At 40.5% G+C, this 21075-nt stretch overlaps 1 protein-coding gene across 4 annotated transcripts in view; it reads right to left on the bottom strand.

The window, feature by feature from the left end:
* npas3 (neuronal PAS domain protein 3) overlaps positions 1–21075 on the bottom strand; it is a 404340-nt gene that overhangs the window by 315211 nt on the left and 68054 nt on the right. The window lies entirely within an intron of this gene.

The raw sequence follows: 21075 nt of genomic DNA, 5'->3' as shown, positions 1-21075 counted from the left end.
TCAATTTTTATGCAGATCTTAAGGAAAGCAAACACGTTTTCTAGTGAGCCATTGGTTTTAGTTACACATCAGTGGAAGGGTTGATTGTATGGTTGAAGAATGGCTCTTTAAAAAAATGTTGAAGGAGGTAACTTGTGCTAAATTAACTCATAAAAAAAGTTATTTCACAAATCATAATCTGGGATTTCTGGAAATAGAAGCATATCTGGATGTCAGGAGGGTCTGAAAGGTTTTGGGTACAGGCGTAGTAGGACATTTACATCCATACAAAATTATTGTATGTACTGGATTAACTCTTAGCAGCAAATGAATGTGTGTTGTTGTTGGTCATATTTATTTCCTTCCAGCTGCAATGTGACAGAACATATTTACAGCTAATGTTTTAAAAGATGCAGACAGATATAAACCAATCCCTTCATCTCTCTCTTCACCTGATTATCTCTACATCATGGCGACTGTTAGCGGGTGGAACATATTAGCTATCAAGTTAACATTTTGCCCTCAAAGCTGATGTGTTAGAAGCAGGAAAAACAGACAAACGTAAGAATTTGAAGTTTGATAAGAAGCAGATTTTAATGGGTAGACGGTTGGGTCAGAACATTTCCAAAACTTCCTCTCTTGTGGGAAGTTCCCGGTCCTCAGTGATCAGTATCTATCAAAAGTGGCCATCAGTGGAAAAATAGTTCAAGAATGATTTGAGGATAAAACGAGTTTGAGGTGTTGACTTGCCCTCCAAATTCCCCAGAATTTAATCCGATCGAGCATCTTTGGGATGTGTTGGACTAACAAGTACAACCCATGGAGGCTCCACCTCATAACTTACAGGACTTGTTGCTGACCCAGTATGAACCTTCCAGATCCCTCAGGTCATCTGGATCCGGTCTTTTATCAGTTCCCAGAGTCAGAACCAGACACGGAGAAGCTGCATTCAGCTTTTATGCTCCTTATATCTGGAACAAACTCCCAGAAAGCCTCAGATCAGCTGAAACACTCAGTTTATTTAAATCCAGGTTGAAGACTCACCTGTTCTCAGCTGCATATAAATAAAGCACCAAATCTGCACTTAAGCTTAAATTTCAAAACTTACATTTTAACTACTGATTTTATCTACTGTTCTGATTTTATCTGTTTTGATTTTATATACTGTTTTGTTTGTTTGTTTGTTTGTTTGTTAATAAGTTAGTCTGTTTGCTTGCTTGTTTTAATCAATTTTAAATCATGCTTTTTATTTGTTTTTGTTTCTATGTCTCTGTAAAGCACTTTGAATCACCTTGTTGTTGAATTGTGCTATACAAATAAACTTGCCTTGCCTAACATCAGATACCACAGCACACTTTCATTCGTCTAGTGGAGTCCATGCCTTGACAGGTCGGGGCTGTTTTGGCGGAAAAAAGGGGGTCTCACACAATATAAGACAGCTGGTCATAAACCTAACCTAACCAAAAACCTAAACCTCTTTTCCAGTTACACACATGGGGCATTTGGAGCCTGTCCCAGCTGCTGCAGGGTGTGAGGTGTACACCGTTGGGAGGTCGCCAGTACATAACCCCATTCATGCTCGCGTCCACACCAACGAGCAATTTAGAATCACAGATTAAAACCATGAAACGGTGAACACGGGCAGAACATGCAAACTCGCGGCACGGCCCTGCCACGTAAACAACTACGAGTGCGTCGCTTTAGGCTGTCACAGCACCACAGCGACAGACTGCTGCTTACTTTAACCTTCCTGCAAGCCCATTTGAATACACTACAGAGACGTCTGGCTGATAAAATCATTTGGCTTAATGTGAAACCACCCAGTTCAGCGCTGCTCGTTTAAAACGCCGCTGATAAAAGAGGACAGATTTGTCTTTCCTTTTCTGTCCGTCTCCATTCATATCTGTGTTAATACAATTATATCTGGGAGTGCGGTGTGTGTAAAATGATGGATAGAGTATAGATAGATAGATGGATGCTCCTCGTTAATAATTCACCAAGGTGCCATTTGCAGTCACTATTCCCTGCACATTTCAGCCTATCAGGGAGATTTAGCCCGGACTCTGATTGGAGAAACAGAGGGAAAGACATCACCTGTTATGCAAATGCAACTGGATATTTTGTGGCATCATTGCCTGACTCTTTCCTCATTAATCTTTACACATTTTTTTTCTTCACAACTTGCCCGTCTTCAGTATTTGTTTGAATCTATATGATGAAGAGGGCAATAAGAGAGTTTTGAAATTATATCCTTTCCCCACGTCTTTTTCTATTTTTTCCTGTTACTTGCGCTTTTTATCATCACCATCACCCATATCCTTCCTGCTTTCATGGCTCCGTCTCTTTCCCTCCCGCCGTATCCTCCTCATTCCGCGTCAAGGAGAAGTGAAAAACATTGTCTCCATCCAGACTTCAACTTGTAGAAAAAGAAAGTAAATCTTGGACTGAAGTTTAGGGGGCAAACATCGAGGAAGACGACATCTGAGTGCTGGATTGAAGTCCAAGTTGAAGGGCAAAACTAAAAACGTAGTTTAAAAGGCACAAAGTAAGTCGTGGTGTGTTATTTTGGGTGGAAGTGGGGGAGGGGCGGGTGACTTTCCTTTGTCAAGTTGACTTTTAAAGCAATGATTTTCGAATAGAGATGTTTTAAAAGTGCGCAAATCCACAGGGAGACACAGAGAGGGATCGGAAATTCCTTAAACAACTGCACACAGCAACTGATGGAAACTGCTGCGACTTCGATTGTTGTGATTTAAACAGGTGTTTTTTTCCTATGTATGACTGTAAGGCACGACTACCTGCACATGCACAGAAGCCTGGCTCACTATCTAAGAAAAAAATTATAAATGCAACAAAACTGATGGATGGGACACGTTTCCTTAAACCATGTTTTAAGAGGTCAGACCGCTGCCAGTTGAGGAAATGCAAACAGAAATTATGAAAACATCGCCACTAGTCTAGCAATCTAGATACAGGCTAAAAAATAGAACACGCAACTAAATACTGAAATGGACGGGACACATTCACCACAGTCACCAACAACAGTGTCCTGGTGGCATTCCATCACTTCTCTGCATCTCCTAGAAACATTTTCGTGGTAGTTTATGCTATCACGTTGTGCTTGCATGTTTCTTGCTATGTGTTGGACTGTTTATTATCTGTTTATATACTTATAATTATTTCATAAACATAAATATGTAATTTTTTAGTAAAATAAACTAAAATATAATACCTTTAAGGGTTTATTTCAACTCAATCAACTCAAGAATTTGGGGAAAGCGATAAGGAAAATCTCCCCAGAAACAACTCTGAGGACATCTCTGACAATGGGATATTAGAGCTACAGATGGTAGAAAAAAAATAATGGGCAGGGCTTGGGGGGGGGGGGGAGTGTAAAACTATGAGGAAAAAACTCAAAATTTTCAACATTAAAGTGGCTAACCTATGAGAAAAAAGTGGTAAATCCTTGAGATTGAAGTATCAAATTTATGAAGAAAATGGAGCTCAGTCTGAAGTATCACTGGGAAAGATACTAATCCCAAGTTGCACTCTGAATGTTAGATTGGTAAAGTAAATGGGCATCTTTCTTCGCCTTTAGACAATGTTCATTAGACTGCAGGCAGTTTACTGGGTGTGTAACAACACCAACAAAAGGTAAGCTGAGATAATGATAACAGATAACAGAGAAACGGGAAGAGAAGAAGAAAACAAAAGAAAAGAATTCCATCATAAGTCGGTTCAATTTTGCCTTGATGTGTATCTGTGTATTTAGCTTCTAGTGTGCTTCAGAGACGCAGAGGCAATGTGCCCTGAGTCCCCATTACAAGGACAATATTTCTTGTCATATCTGATTTGCAGCACGGTAACGGAGCTTCTCCATTGCCATCTTAGTGTTTTAAGTCACAGACAGCAGGGAAGGTCAGGAATCACAAATCCACAACGCACAGTTAGAAGTTAGCAACTGTAAAGCAAAACTGCTTTATTGTCCCTTTCTACTGGGAGCCATGATTTACTAATTTACAGCATATTATATTGAAGATTTTTAGGACCATAAACGTATCAGGAATTTCCAAACATCACAGAGAAAAAGAACCAAAGGCTGCTTTCCTATAGTTTTCTGGACAACTGAATGTCTTTTTGAAACCAGATGAGCCCCCCCCCCCTCCTTTGATGAATAGAAATAATGCAGGTTTAAGGCACATCTGCACTGGCCTCACTCTTGGCTTCACTTCTGATACAGAGCTCCAGTTCTCTTCTGAACCTTAAATCTGATCTTTTCACGTCAGCTTAGGAAGGCTATTTTCTGGTGAAAATAGAAGAAAAAAAAAACAATCTCACAGATCACATCAGAGCTGAGAGCTTGCTCAGCAATTAGACAGTGACACAAGCAAACACACAATCATGTGTGTTGACATGCACTGATCATGCTAAAATTGAATGATATGCATTATGAGGACTTGCTTTATGCTCTCAAGAAAGAGGAGAATCCAATCAACACGACTTTCTAAGCAGACGTCCCTGAAACATGTTACACGCAAAAACACACGCGCACAGATACACACTCGCACACAGTATATTGCATGGGTCGACATCACTGTATGAAGGCTTTCCTCCGTGGATTATGCATGTATTTATGCATAGCTGGATTTGTGCATTGCAATTGAAACTGTGTGTCCTCATGGTGTATATGTGTCTGACCAAATCATGTTATCTGATCCTGAAATCAACTTCCCTGCCGCAGAAATCGAGCGTGCAGCTAGGTTAGATGTGTCATTTTAAAATGGTCAAAGATGAAAAGTAGAAGGAAAGATATGAGAAGAAACTGAATAAAAAGAAGAAGGAAAAGAAAGAGAAGGAACGACAAAGAATCAATGTTTCCTACCAACTTCCTTCCAAACTTCCCCCTTCCCTTCTATTCTTCCTGTTTCCTTTCATCCTTTGCTATTTACTTCTCCTTCTCACATTTTCTTCTCTAATTGTTTTATCGCTCTTAGCCCTTCATGCCCCTCTCCTTACTAATCACCCTCTCATCATTTCTTCCTTTCTTTCCCCATTACCCTCTTCCCTCTTTCTTCTCTCATTTGCTTGTCCTCTTCCTCCTTCCTCCTGCCTCCTGCCTTTTGCACATCTTTGCACCACTCATTTCTTCCTCACCCCCCATCCTCTTCACTAATTACCCCGCCATCTCTTCTTCTCTTCTCCACGCTCGCCCTCCTCCCTCCTTGTTTTGCCTGTTACATTTTGTGTTGTTTTTTCCTTCTTTTCAGCTTCTCCTACAACTTCTTCTCTCCTCTCCCTCCTCTTCTTTTCTCCTCTAATCATCCTCTCATCCCCTCTCGTCCTTTCACTTCCATGGTAACGGACAGTCAATGAAAAAGGCATTCAGTAACCAAGGAGACTTAACACAGTCCGTGTGTGTGTGTGTGTATGTGTGTGTGTGTGTGTGCTGTCTCCATGGGAAAAGTGAATGGCTGGCAAGAGACAGGGGAGTGCTAATGGACACCAAGAATGAAAGAAAGGGGAAACAGAGAGCGAGCAAGAGACTTCCTCCAAATCTGCCTTCTGATGTTAAATCCCAAAAGATGACATAAAAGTTATAAATTATTACCTATTCACTTCTGTTTTAATTACAGACTAACCTAAATCTGTATCTTAGCTGGGAAATCATCCTGAGATTTTGTCTCTCTTTGTCAGCACATTTAAAAAACGCACCAGAGGAGTGAGAGAGTGGCTATGCAGAGGGTGAGGTGGAGGTCCAAGGAGACCATCATCATTTAGTGAAACATGTTCTTGAATTGCTGCTGTAAAGACAAAGACCCTGAAGCTTTGACAGTAACAAGAAGCATATTTAAGTCTCTTTGAGTCACTGTGTGGATGCTTGTTGTAACCGACTGAACGGCTCTCACGCTGACTGTTGAAATTCTGTGTTTAATGCATTTGTGCGCACTTCTTTTTCCAACTATTAAGACACAGCACCTAAAAGTTCCTGAATAGAAATCCAGTGACACCATATTGTCTGCTTTTTAACAGCCTAAGAGAGAAACACGAGCCAATCGAGTCGGTGCACAAACACCTGCAGAGATTAGGTTCAGCAGAGTGTCCAATGTTTAGTGGCAGGCTTATCAAACATAGACTTTATTTGGGTGATTCACCCAAGTAAAGTCTGTGCTTGGGAAACACAGACTTCATTCAGTGATTTACCCAGGTTTATTTTTTTATGGACCATACCAAATGGACCATCCCTATGAGGATGCCATCCATTACAAGGAGTAAAGACAAGGAGACGTGGTGGTGGAATGAGGGGTACAGAAAAGCATCCTATTGAATCAGAAAGTACAGAGGATCAGTAAGAAGTGAGTGTTAGTATGTCTCATGTACTGGGCGCTGTCCTAATGCATGGCATTAGCTGATGGGAGCAGAACATCATCAAAGAGAACGTGAAAAGAACATGAAAACTCAGTCATTCAGACAACAAAAACTACCATTACTGTAATGATGTCAACGTGTGTAAGTATAACCCTGTACATACGTCACATACTTAGCTATATGTTAGCTTTTTTAAATGTCCTGAATTTCAGGTTACACGTTTTCTAATGACATAAAGTAATTTAGAGAAAAGTTAACCAAGAGGGAAAGGAGTAGCATAGACAATAAGGAAACGACTCCAAACAGAAGAAGTCAAAGAGTAAAGAGAGGCAAACACAAAGAAATGAACAGAGCAAATAAGAAAAGAGCTAAAGTCATTTTTGACTCCATCCTGGAGTGTCTGGCTTCTGACCGCTGTCATCTGTCATGTTGGTATATGATTATGATCCAGCAGCTGAAGCTGACTGTGTACATGAGGGAATAACATACAAAGCTAGCTGAAATGGAAAATGGCATTTGGGGTAGGGGGTGGGGGAGAATCAGCTGTCTGTGGCTATGTTTTTTTTTTCTTTGACTGTAAATAATTGTAGCAATGTGGCAACTGCATGTTCTGCAGATAAAAATTACAGTAAACAGCACAGCTGAACTTCAAAGTCCAATGCGGAGAGGGGGTGCAAAGAGGGAAATATAGGTCTAAGAGAAAAATGAAAGAGAAAGGTATGGAGCGAGAAAAAGACAGATAAAGAAAGAGAGGGAGAACATATTGCCACTGTGTCAATACAATATATATGCTAATCATGCCTTTAGTATATGTGTGAATTTCATTACATACGAAGCACTAATACATCTGTGAAGAAAAACTGCATTGGAGTCTTAAAACCAATGACTGTCAAGGTCATTTACAGCAAAGCACGAGTCAGAAATGCATCAACAGGCGGGGAAAAAGGATAAAACTGCTGCTAAAAATAGAGTTGTGGCGCAAGACCAGATTCCATCTCCAAAGCCAATTATGACACATCACACAATTCAAAATGTGTTCTGCATTACTACTCAATGTTTTCTGAATATGTTCCTTTTTAGGTGTATTTAGCAGCGAATTTGACTTCATATCCATCTCTATCTAAAGCTGACCTTTTTCTCGTAAACACTGAGAGTGCTTCCAACATTATATTTCATTAATTTTACCTCAGAGCACAGAGATTTAAAAATTATAGACTATATGTAAGTAGTTCTGAAAAGCTCGTAAAAATATTTAAATTTGATGATATTTAGAATAATTTCCTTGATGATGCATACGTACGCACACTCAAAAACAGGTGGTTATAGCATTGGTTAGCTACCAGTGTATAGCAAACATAAACAAATGTAACTGCATGCATAAAAGCTATGAAATCAGTGTGTTTATATCGAACTGTAGGACCACTGATGCCTTCTGCTTCCAGATAACAAGGAATTGACGGAGCTTCCCGGAGCTTCCCGATAAGCTGACATAACTCGTAATTTGAGTTATTTCTCGAAAGTTAGATTTCTGGATGGCTATCATTTTCGATAAGTAGCTCACTCATTCACATCTGTTGCTAAAGACATTTAAGCAGTTGTCAGCAGAGTTTTGACAGTTTTTTATTTTCAATTTAACTTTTGGATTTTAAGTGTGATTTGTTTAGTTTCCAAAGTAGGTTTGCTCGCTTCAGTTTCAGTTTTTATTGTTTATATTATTATTGTATGGATGGCTTATAGTCTTGTAGACATCCAGAGTGTCAATAAATGAATGCCTCATCAGCCAAGTTGTGATATTTTTTACAAGAGCTACTAAAACTTCTTCTATTTAAAAAAAAGGTGTAAAAAAAAAAACCACCAAAAAAAACCAACCTAGCTACTTAGTTTCATTTTTAATTTAGTAAATTAAAGTGTGGGGTTTGTTTCCTCGTCTAGTTTTAGTTTTTAGTTTTAGGTAGGTACAACAATCTTGGTGGGCAGCTTTAACAAACTGTTTTGGACATGATAACGTTTAGACAGCTGAAATGCAAGCTACTCTTTCTTTCTTTTTGACAGTTTTGTTTTGTTTACTGAACCATATTTTCTACCAAGTAAATATTTTTGTCTCACTTTGATTGTCAGGTATAAAAAAGAAATAGCTGATCAGCAGTGTGCTCTTCTTACTCCTATGCACTGTCAGCTGACCCACAGGTTCCCTTTGCCACTTTCACAGAAGTCTGTGTCCTCACACACACACACACACACACACACACACACACACACACACACACACAGAGCAAGTTAGCACAGCCACAATATGGATATACAGCATAAACAGTCAGCTAATTCATATGTATGGGTTTCAATGAAGCTCTGAGTGTGTGTGTGTGTGTCTGTGTGTCTGTGTGTGTGTCTGTGTGAACTGTCAGTGTCAGGGTTTCAGGGTTTTTCTCTGTATAAATGTGAGCAGAGAGACAGCTTCAGGCCATGAGATGTCAAGGTATGTGTGTGTGTGTGTGCATTTCCATCAGCTTTCAGGAGAATTCAACAGCTCACTATATCACTGTCTACCTTCTACACGTCATCTCACTCCTTCGCTCTGCTTGTATTTTCCTTCCTTCCTTTTTATGTCTCATGGAAAGTATAATCACTTTTCAAATATGTAAAAAAAAAAAAAAAAAGTCCCTCCTGGATGCTGGATGTAAGGAAGTGTAACTATTAAAGTTACAAAGTAACAAAGTAAGTGAAATAACAAAGTGGCAATAATCATGAATGTGTTCTCACTCATACAAATATAATTTGTATATAAAAATGATTGTCACACACTGTCTTGTATAATTTTGGTCTTATCTTTACTCATACATCATACTTTTCAGTAAAGCTCAAACACCAAAGTGATATAACTGTCAAACAACCATTTATAATAAGAAAAAGGTCACACACATAACATTTTTATCCAAATATATATTAATCTATAATTTCACTTTTGTTATTGTTTTTACATTTGTTGTTTTATTTCCAGCTGCATAAAAGATAATTGCGCTTTTTTTTCTTCTTCTCCTTATTTCATCTCCCATGCTGGCTTTGCATTTTCCATTTTTGTTATAAAGATCTACTGAAATGAGGAGACACACAGACAAAAGTATCCCTCTAGAGTAGTCATATTGCTAAATGCATTAGAGATCTTCATTTGGGGATATTTGCTGCCAGATGTCATCATACTGCATATTCATGCAAACGGTCTGATTTTAACTGTGGTCATAAAAGCTGCAGGAAAACTCTAACTAAAAGTAATGTTGTATTACCCCATTCACACTCGCTGCCTGGCTGCTGACTGAAGAAGAAAAACTTGGTGGAAAGAGAGGTTGATGCCAGGGGATGAGGGCAACTCAGCTGGGGAACTTGTGCAACTCTAAAGAAAGCTACCACAGCATGGCACAGGCAGAGTGCAACTGTCCCTACATAGAGATCCTTAACGATTCAAAAGCAAATAATGTAATAACAACTCAATGTAAAACTTTACTTTTTAATTCAGTCTCAGCTTACTTAGGCTAGGTTTTAGTCAAAATCTCGCTGCACCTTATTGCACATTTGTGCCTGATCCTACCATTTGGTACCGAACACAAAGAAGTAGTGACTAGCTGGCTAAAAAAAGCAGTATTCAATTAGTTTTAACAGGTTTAATGATGAGAGTGTGTACTGGGTTTGTCTTCCTTGGATGCCAGTGTCAAGGAGGGCTCGGGGAGCTATGTAAAAGCTACTGACAGCAAAGTTTAGCTCTTTTAATACTACATCGAGATCATAACTGTGAGATTTTCACTGCGTGGTTTTAGAAAAGTTCAATTATGTGACATGAAAGTGTTGATTAAACACTAAAATCATCGTGAAAAAGACGCATTTTCACATTGAGATGCATAATGTTTGCATGTCGGTGCATCAGTAGTTTTGCTCATTATTAAAATTTTGGGTGTGTCTGTGTGTGTCCACTGCTAGCAAGTGTGAGCGTCATACAGAAAATAAAACATTTACCACATGCAGGGCAATTATTCCTGCAAAGAATTCCTTCAGGGGCACGCACACGCACACAGAGTTCAGTTTGAACTACACACGGAAACACACTGGCAAAAGAACAAAACTGACACCCATACGGAAAGAAACAAATTCCCAGACAAACTGTAGATCGCCCGCATACACAATCACACACAGAGACAATAAATATGAATGCATACCAACACACACAAACTCTGAGAGCAATCACAACCAGACTGCTACACACACACACTCACACACATAGCTATGCAGGAAGAGGCCAATGCGGCGGTGCGGCGAGGAAGCGTGGCCGATCGACATTAATATTTATGGGCTGCTTTGCAAAGAGAGAAACATTGATAAGCTGCAGTTTTGAATATTAACGCTGACTTTTTTTTTTTTTTAAATGCATAAAAGCAAAACATGCTGGTCAAATTAAAAAAAGGGAGAGAGTGTGCAGAAGAGACACACCACACTGAGAGTGAAAGGAGGAGAGACAGAAAAAAGAAAGTTGGCTGAAGAATGAGGGGTTTTTAAGGAGTCGTTTATATAATGGTTTGGATGAGTTACAAAGTCTTATAAAGGGCTAGTTCAACATTTTGGGAAATTCTGCTACTTGTTTTTTTGTCTGAGAGTGAGATTGGAATGTCGCTAAAGGTATGATTAGCCAAGCTTTGTATAAATAGTGGAGTCAAGAGGATACAGGTTGTCTGTCTGACGTTGTGGTAGCTGGCTAAGCAAGGTATTCCAGGCCATCCTTTTTTCCAGATGGTTCCTGGGAGATCCCGAAGCAATCCTATGACAGATGAGATATTGTTCCTGTGTGTTCTAGGTGCACCCCAGTTTGAGCATGTGTGGAAAAAATCCAAAGGCAAGGGCCAGGGAGGCATTCCAACCAAATGCCAGAATCCCTTCAACCGGTTCTTTTTGATGTCAAGAAGCCATGACTCCTGTCCAAGCTGCATCGAGCATCACATCAATTTTGATGGTCTGCATGAAATCAAAGGAAAAATTATATGAAATTGATACAGATCAATTCTGGTGGTGAATGATGCAATGATCAAATTTCACTTCCACATGACAGTATGGTACAATGCCGTCATTAGCGCCGAGGTTGCACCAATGTAGGTCTACCTATCCATCAGTTGTGAATAAAATCCCAAGATACTGTTAGTGGGAGAACTCTACAACTTTTTAGTGAAACACCACCGCTTCAGATTTGGAAATGCACTCATTCTGACCGTTTCACTGCAAACTGCTCCAATGAAGCCAAAGAGACCATGTCAACTGTAAAAAAAAAAGGTATTCTGAGGATCTACTTCACACCATAGTTCAATTGTTGAGAACTGCTTACAGCAGAGCAGCAAAGATTATTATAACAGTGTTCTGTTTTCCACGTCTAATACTATGTAAGGGTCTAAACTAGCGTGACGTGAATTTCATCCTCAAAAGTGATCATCCAATCAACCCACAGGGAGCCTCAAGCAAGTGGACGCCTAGTGCCAGTCCCAAGCCAGGATAACTGGGAAGGGTTGTGTTCAACGAGAAGTTGGGACAGGATTTGGGTGGTAAGAATGATGACTGGGAAAGTACAGCTTCAGTATTGAGGGAAATGGGTAAAAATTGTTTGGTGTATCCTTTGGACAGAGGAAAGAAGAAGAAGAAGAAGACTTGGTGGTGAAATGAGGAAGTACAGGAAAGTATTCAAATGAAGAGGTAGATAGGAGTACTTGGAGTCTAGGTATACAGCAAAGATAGAGGTGGCACAGGTGGTACACACAAACTCAATTCAAATACAGTAAAGTGATAAATAGGTTTAAATTTAATCATTACCCTGCTCACAATATTCATTTCCCAGTATTTGCATCTTACTGAGAATGTCAACTTTTAAATATAAAGTGAGAAAAGAAAGTTTTCCTTGTTTTTTTCTTGTTTTAATTAATGCAAATGTTAAGCGTTTTTAAAATGAGATTTTAAAAATAGCATGTTTCTGCTAACATTTCAGTATTTCCATTTTACAGATGCAGAAATTACCTCTACAGTTGTTCTATAACTATCCAGAAGTGCTTACATAGAGTAAAATCACTATATACTTCTCACATAGGAGGCAGTCAGTGACAAACATGTTCATAGTTTGCAAACCAAAACACAAACTCTCAGCAAGACAGGTATAAAGATCTGCAACAGTGAAAGTCACTACACCTCTCTCTCTGTCAGCCATTAGAGCATTACACATATTATACTGTTCCCTGTACAACCAAACAAATCAATCTTTCTGTAACACTAACACACACACACACACACACACACACACACACACACACACACAGACACAATGTCCTAAGTGCAGGATCAAGACGTTCTCTCTTGGCTGAGTGCCTGGATGGGACGAAGGAAAGAGGTAGCCACACACACACACACGCACGCACACACACACACACACACACACAAATTACTCTGTGACCTTGTCTGAATGCTGAACACTAAATACTGGTAGAAATCACGAGAGAGAAAGAGGAGAGCGAGATGACACTGTGGGAGAGAGATGGACAGAGGTCAAAGAGAGAAGAAATTAGAGGTGAAGAGCAAGGAAGGGACAGAAGGACAACTAAAAAAGGATTGGTAGGGAAATGTGTTTACACGAAATGAAGGGAAGAAGGATGTTTAAAGGCTGAGTCTGCTGGAGAACAGGACAAATAAACAGCAGAAGTAGTTTGGCGGTGGGAGAGGGGAGAGAAAGAGATTTCAGGGATAAATGATGAAAGTCAACTTAAAACAAAAGCAGAAAATGGGAGAAGGAAACAAACAGAGTACACAGACAAACATGAGTGAAAAGAGTGAAGACATAGTGGAAGGAAGAATAAAAAATAAATGAAAATGAAATATGGAAAAAGAAAAAGAAACAGTATAATGGTCAGGGGGAAATAACAGGAGCATGAGGGTTCCCAGAGTGGCCACTTGACTCCAAAATCTAGTCAATCCCCCGAGACTCCTGGGTTAAACTGCCCAGCTCTTTTGGATTAAAGGTTATGCTTATGACATGTTTACTCTATAAAAAATCATTTTAGCCTCTATAGACAGGAGAAAAAAGAATGATAGGAATGTAAGGAAAATGTCAGGACAAAAAGGAATGTTGGGCAAAAGACGAGATATCAAGAGAATTCTTGACATGAGAAATCAAGAAAACTAATAAACAGAGAGAGCAGAGGTACAGGAGGAATCGAGGAGAGGGAAAAGAAGCGAGGAGAAAAAAGAATACAAGCTTCTGTGCAGCAAAGTAAAACTGTATTCATAAAATGAACGATTTCATGAACTTAGAAAAACAAATAAAGGAAGACAATAAATCCAACTCCACATATATTTACTTATTGAAAACAAGAATATGTTTTTTATAGTGTATTTCAGAAATGGAGACTGGTACAGAGTACTTTCTTTTTATTTATATCTCCCTCTTCTATTTCTTAGCCTTTTTCGCCTTCTTCCTTTTATTGGTTGCCACAGAGGATAATTTACCTCCCTGACGTCCTCCATATCTATCTATCTATCTATCTATCTATCTATATATATATATATATATATATATATATATATATATATATATATATATATATATATATATATATATATATATATATATATATATATATATATATATATATATACATGTATAACTTTGTCACCAAAATACTCAACCTGAGCTGTCCCTCTGATATGCTCATTTCTAATCTTGTCCCTCGTGGTCACTCCCAACAGAAATCTCAGCATCTTCATCTCGGCCTTCTTGTCTTTTTGTCGTTGCCATTGTTGTCAAACCGCAGACCGCAGGTCTCACTGCTGTCTTGTAAACCTGCTAACCTTCTGTCACAAATTTAAAGTCTTTATTAGATTTTTCAGCTCATATTCACACCTGAGTATTTTTCTGCATAACCTGAACCCATCAGAAGCGAATCATATGCTCCCGGCCTCTTTAACCACCATTCTCCTCCTGCACCCCCCCCCCCCCCCCCCTCTCTTCGATCAGGCGATTTACAGCGCTCACTTGTTGGGAGACGCCGGCTGTTGTGTGGTGAACAAGTCGCTCCTCTATCAGCGGCCCCCGTTGTCCAGAGCGCTGCGCTGATTTTCATTAGCGATAGCGACTCGCACAAATCAAAAAGTCGAGGTGCTCGGGGTGCCGCGCCACACTCCTTTAATTTCCTGTTGTTGGGACACTGAAGGATTGTGGGGCAGCTGTGGGAAACAGGAAGCACGATAAAGCCAGCGTGTGGCCGAGGAGAGCATGTGTGGTGTGTGAGCGATTGTGCGCTCAGATGGTTTTGTTGTGTGACTGTTTATGTGTACAATGATGAGGTTGTGTGTGTCTGTGTGTGTGTGTGCGTGAGAGAGAGAGCGAGACAGTGATCAGGTGACATTAGAGGTCACGCTGAGTCTTCCATTTCCAGAAGCTCTTTCCCCCGTGTGCTTCATAAGAAGCCCATGATGGATCTCTGACCCTCCGCTATATGGTGCCTTTACCTCTGCAGTAACCCGGCCAACCAGGTTTCCAAGCTGCTCACCACAGTATGTTCCCATGGCAACTATGCTACGCCTGACAAGTAGATGGTGGTGGTAGACCGAGGGGAGGAGGTCTGGGAATTATCACCAGACATCTCTGAAACAGCAGATTAATGTATTAATAATGGGAAACTGTATCGATCTCCACAGAGAAAATCTCCTTCTTTTAGCCTCGCAGATTTTAATTAAAAGCCAGCGGAGCATTATTGCGCTTGTGCAATATTTCTTTTTACAGTATCGTTCAAAACCTTTCATTATAGAAAAAAATTCAAGACCTGCGTTGAAACTTTGGCCTTTAGTAACACACATGTCATATGCAGACACACGTGTAATTGTCGAACGCATGCAAAGAGACTTTCGCATGAGCACGCGCTCAAACAGGAGTCGGTGAACTCAACTGACATGACGAGTGTTTTTTACCAGACTTGGCAAGCAGTGTGTGTGTGTGTGTGCGTGTGTGTGCATTTATGCGAGTGCACCACCTCATCATCCCATTATCTAACACACAGCTGCAGTTTTAGACAACATTTCACCCCGTTTCCCTTTCATTCTCTCAGAGCGTCCCCCTCCCTTCTGTTTGCATACTCTCCCTCCCTTCGTCTGACTCTCTCCCATTCTCTGTCTCCACCTTCTCTTGGTGTACCTTTCACAACTCGCACAAACACAGTGGTAAATAAAAGAAAGATAAAACAACCCACACTTGTCTTTCTGTAATGCTTTTAAATTTAACAGGCAATTTGAGGGGCAGAGCTGCTGACCAAAAGACTGCAGCGACAGGATGTCTGTGGATCTGACTTGTCATTAAGACTAACCCTGAAAAAATAAAATAAACAATAAAAGCCATGTGTAAACCACAGACCAACTTCCAGAGCTGAAAAATGAAGGCAGTGCAGAGGTTGTAGTTGCTGTTCCTCTAGGTGACACCAAAAAGCTGGCTGACACCAAAAAACAACGACCCACACACCTATCATGTCCAAATGTCCAGCTTTAGAGCTTAAAAAGGATCATTAAAACCTGGTACAAAACTGGTTTTAGCCACTATAGATAGTTTCCCCCTGTTTTAACAATGCTGAATGACATTTTTAAAAATTCAAACAATTTCAGTTTGATGCTTTATGTTGGGAGGCAAAGACCCTACAAAAATACAGGGAAAACCCCAGGAATCAGATGATCCCTATGGGCAAGCACCCGGTGACAGTGGGGAGGAAAAACTTCCCTTTAACAGGAAGAAAACTCTGGCAGAACCAGGCTCAGTGAGGGGCAGAGCAATTAATTATAGACTATCTCAGCAGTGCCTCCCAACAAACTGGAAGTCCATATGGTCCATATAATGAGAGTTCTGGTGAAAAACCCATTCTTTATATACAGTTTACACTCAGCCTTGCCCCCCCCCCAGGAAAAAAAAGAGAACTGGTACCTCCGTATTTGTTGGCAAATCAACCGCACTTGACAAATTTGTTGATATCATTCAACACGTTCTCACTCCCAAAGCGTAACATTTTACGCTAGGTGACAAATCGTCAACATATTACGTTTTCGGCTACCCACCACGTTCCTGAATGACGACCTTGGAAAAATGAGGAAATATGAGAACCGTATGGACTCAATCTACACATGTTCGCTCTTTTTCTTCAAATCCCTTAGAAACACGCTATTTAACATCATTAAAGTCCTGGTTAACCTCAGGAAAAAGGTTATGTTTAGGGCTAGGGATAAGGTTAGGTTTAGGGCTGGAATACAGGGCTGGAACGTCTATTACCGCGGGAGCGTCATTGCACTGGATTTCAGCCATAACCCGCCGCGGTCTCCTTTCGAGTTCCTCAGGAACGCCGCGGGACGTGACAAAACGTCGGCATGTTACGCCTCGGGAGTGAGAACGGGCTCTATCATTATCCAGATTACAACCTCATGCCAGTAGCAGTTGTAAATAAGGCCAGATGTTAGGACTCTCAACTGAAATGTTTTGCTGGGGAACTTCGTCTCATTCTTGCCGGACTTACTGACAAGTTAACATTATTAACTTGTGGAATTGGTGTACACAGTGTTCATAAACCATACATCTACACAAACACAAAGAAAACAATGGATCCATCAAGAGCAACAAATTTAAAATCGTTTATAATTTCAGTCTGAACTTATATATGTAAGGGTGAAAAAGCTGAACCATGACAGGAATGTGCATACACTTGATGCAGAAAAGGCAGATGCAGTCGTGCAGGAGGCAGTTGTATCAGCATTTTAAATGCATTATACACACATGAACAGTGAAAGGTACATGTGTACAGAAAATATGCATGAAAACATATTGGAAGCTGTGCAAATACATACACAGAACAAGGCCAGATGTGGTGAAGTGTGAGTGTGTGTGTGCCGAGCAAAATTCAAGCTGTAATGGGCCATGCTAATGAAGCTAGCATCAGGACTAGCATGCCAAATCTGCTACCAGACAGCGCCATTTGACTCCTCTAACTGGATTATGTAAATCTGATGCTCATCACAGCTCAGGGAGGTGAGTAACACATAATTTATACCAGAGAAGAAGAAAAAGAAGGAGCACAAGTGGGGAGTGAATACAAGCAAGCACTCAGAAAAAAGGTATGGTGACATAGTTAGCACCAAAACTCTGTACTTCCTGACAAATATCCCAATGCAGAACCTAAACTGGAAAGTAGAAAACGGAAAAAGTAAGGAGAGAAGGTGTACAAGAAATTTAGACAGGAAGCTGGAGAAACAGAAAAATAATAAGTGCTTGATGAAGAAAACAGAGGAGGGATAGAGGGAAGAATTCAGGAAAGTGTGAGATTCCCACTATCCTTTCCATTCTTTTTCTTCCCCAGATTAGTTTTTTTGTCTCTATTCTTCTCTTTTATCTACATTAACCCATCTTACCTGTGTTTCACCTCATTATTCTCTCACCCAGCCTTTTCCCTTCTTTTTTTGAAATCCTTCTTCTTACTTTCTGTCTTCTTTCTATCATCCTGCCATCCCTTCCTTTTTCTATCATTCTGTCCTTCCTTTCCAGTCCTGTTTGCTGGCTTTTACTTGTTTTACATAAGATACAATGAATTAGTGACACCTACTCCAGTGTGTCTCTTTTCTCATTTTCCACTTTTTACTTGCTAAGACATCCATTCTGTTCCCAGATCTTAGGAAGAAAGTTTCTGCTTGCCATTTCCTGAATCTTCTGCCATCTTTTGATTTTTGTCTTTGCGCCGCTGTCCACGTTTCAGTCCCTTCTGTTTTTCCTCTTATTTCCTTGTTTGCTCAGTGCTTTCCCTTCCTCTTCCCTTGCAATCTCATCCTCTTTCCTTGCTCCAATATGGTTCACTTTTCTCTTTTTGGACACTTTTATGTCCTTTCTGTGTATTTTCCCTTCACTGTCCCCATTGCGCTTCTCTCCTCCCCAAGTCCCTCTGTTTTTGTTCTCCCGCCTCTCTCTGTCGTGTAACTCTAACACACTCGTCAAAGTTTGCTGTAATTTATAACAAAACACTTCAAAGTGAGTACAAAAGATGACAGGGAGCTGAATGGGGGGGCTGGGGATGGGGGGGGGCAAAGGTTTATGTTTGTGTGTGGCACTGGTGAAGGAAACGAGGGGAGGTAAAGGAGGAGGAGGAGGCGAGGAGGAGGAGGAAGTTATGCTGGGAGGCAGAGTAGTAAATTGTTCCATTTTTGCAGGTAATCTAAATGCTAACTAGAGGCAACTTATCACCAGAATGGATTTCCGACCATCTGTTCAAATAACAGGGGATTTGTCCGATGGCAAGCACAAGAATGGGATGATGGCGGGAAGATTAGGCGATGGTGACGGCAACGCCATGTGCCTCGTCTCTACAGTCGCGGCTTCAGAGAAAAAAAAACTGAAAGAAGAAAAGAGAGAGGGGGGAAAAAATGTATTTTGTGCAAACAAGAACAGATGACGCCCTTACAATTACACCTGTCAGGAGCTCTGCAAAGCAATCGATCTCTGAGGCAGCCGAGCGATGCTCTCTCTCTCTCTCTCTTTCTACTTCATAGCGAAATGATTTTCTCTCTTTTTTCCTCCTTCACCCTCCCTCTATTTCTAACGCTCCTTCTCTATTTTTCCTTTCATTCTTATGCTCTCTCCATCGTGAGCTCTTCTTAAACAATTTGCAGGGAAAAATGCTTTTTTGATAGATGACAAGACGACATTTGACTTTTCACTCACTGTTGCGAGGGAAGGAAACAAGGGAAGGGGAGAGTGAGGAAAGGAGACACATAAAGGCCAGAGGAACGAAGGAGCTAGGAGGGACTGAGTAGAGAAAAGAGTAGAGTGGTAGGAAGTAAGGACACGGGGATAAAAGAAAAAGTGACACAAGATGGAGCAGCGTGGAGCAGTTAAGGAAGGGGGAGAAGAGAAAGAAGGAGGAACAAACTGGAATAAACAGAAGACAGATGGGGAGAATGCAAATCAAGATATAATAGGTACCGAAAAGACAAAAGCATGAAGACGTAGAGAAGAAATAAAGGAAAAAGAAGGAAAATAAATACATAGAAGATAACTTGATAACTTGGGGAGTGAGAAGAGGAAATGGGAAAAGAGAAGAAAGGGGAGGGAGTGAGGGTTGATAACAAAACAACTGAGATGAGGAGAGAGGAAAGGAAGGACAGAATAAAGAGATAAAAAATTAGTGAAAGGGTCTGGCATCAAACAGTAAAAGGGGGATAAAGTGAAAGAAGGTAGAGGATTCTAGAAAAGAGGATTAAGGTGAGAAAGACAAGGGAGTGAGGGATGAGGTGAGACGGAGAGAGAGTTGACAATAAATGACACAGAGCAGGAGCAAAAGAGGGTGAGAGAGGTCTCCAACAGCAAAAGGAAAGAGAGGAGAAGGGACAAAGATGTTGAGGAAAAGTGAGAGGGAGGAAGAGTAATTAATGGAGAGAGACAATTAATGAAAGGGAGAGAGGGAGAGAGGGATGCAGGGGAAGAATAGCGGGGTGACAGAGCGTGCAGTTTACTGGCCCAGGAAGTGTTCTCAGGCTGCAGGCCAATCGGCTTGGCTCAATCCCCCGTGTCACTAACAGCCCATTGGCCGATGAAAGCCGTCCTTTATTCGCTATTTCAATCGACGCCTCACACCATCAAAGAAGAGCCGTTTATCTTTCCCTTCCATCGCCCACACACACAACTTCCCCCTCTTTCTCTCTCTCAGACCCTTGATCCGTCTCTCCTCCTCTCTTTTTCTGCAGCTACATTCACAATTTGTCTCTCCGTCTCCAAAAATGCCTTTGGACGATAAAAGAGAACAAATAAAAACCTCCAGGTTCAGCAAATGTGGAGACAAACCAAATCTAATTCTGTGTTTTTCCTCCCTACACACAAAACTGCAGCTGCAGACGAGTGTTTCCGTCCTCGACCGGTGCTCCGTTCCCAAAGGCCCAGAGAGTTGCAGAGCTTTGACTTTGTTATTCCTCTTAAGCACAAAGGTAAATGCAACCTTAACACGAGGGTAGTAATGAAATCCTTTTCTTGACATTAAGAGTGGACCGGAAACCCACATTCCACCTTAACTGGAGCTTTCCTGCACCTCAAACACTTATCTCACCAAAATACTGCAAGGTCCTACTGCAACCCAGGTCTGAAATCCATCTTCTAAAAGAAGAATTTACTTCCCTTTATTTTTTACTCTACCTGAAAATAAGTGAAAGCCCGGAAGTCTGCATTTACTTTACCAAAAGACTCAAATACACCTTGGAAAACAGCAGCATTACCTTTGTTACCAGAAGGTCAAATACCACCACCATAACGTTTAGCAGGTCGGTAACAGAAACTTTGTTTGAATATTTATGAACAATTTTAACGTCATTCCACTTTAATAACAAGCTAACAGCAAATGTGTTGGTGGAGGTTTCAAACCAAAGAGAGAAAGCCACGATAGAGCAGCCCGTGCCAGATTCCTACAAGCTACTTGATGCTGTTAGCTGAAATTTAAAATCTAAAAAGCTTGACAAAGACCTGTCTCCCAGTATTATTAAGTATTAATAAAGGATTTGGTTAGAAACCAACATTTCATTTTGGCATATAAACTTCTTCAGGACAGATTTACTGACATAAAACTGGGTTTTGGCTTAAAAAAAAAGTGCTGTCAGTATCCACATAGAGAGCATAGTGACAGGATTGTGTATAAGATGTGGGAAATCTGTTTGTGA

This window comes from Neolamprologus multifasciatus, chromosome 19 (genome assembly GCF_963576455.1).
Source record: "Neolamprologus multifasciatus chromosome 19, fNeoMul1.2, whole genome shotgun sequence".
NCBI classification, from domain to species: Eukaryota; Metazoa; Chordata; class Actinopteri; order Cichliformes; family Cichlidae; genus Neolamprologus; species Neolamprologus multifasciatus.
Note: the sequence above shows the minus strand (reverse complement) of the source record. Positions and strands in the feature narration are given on the sequence as shown.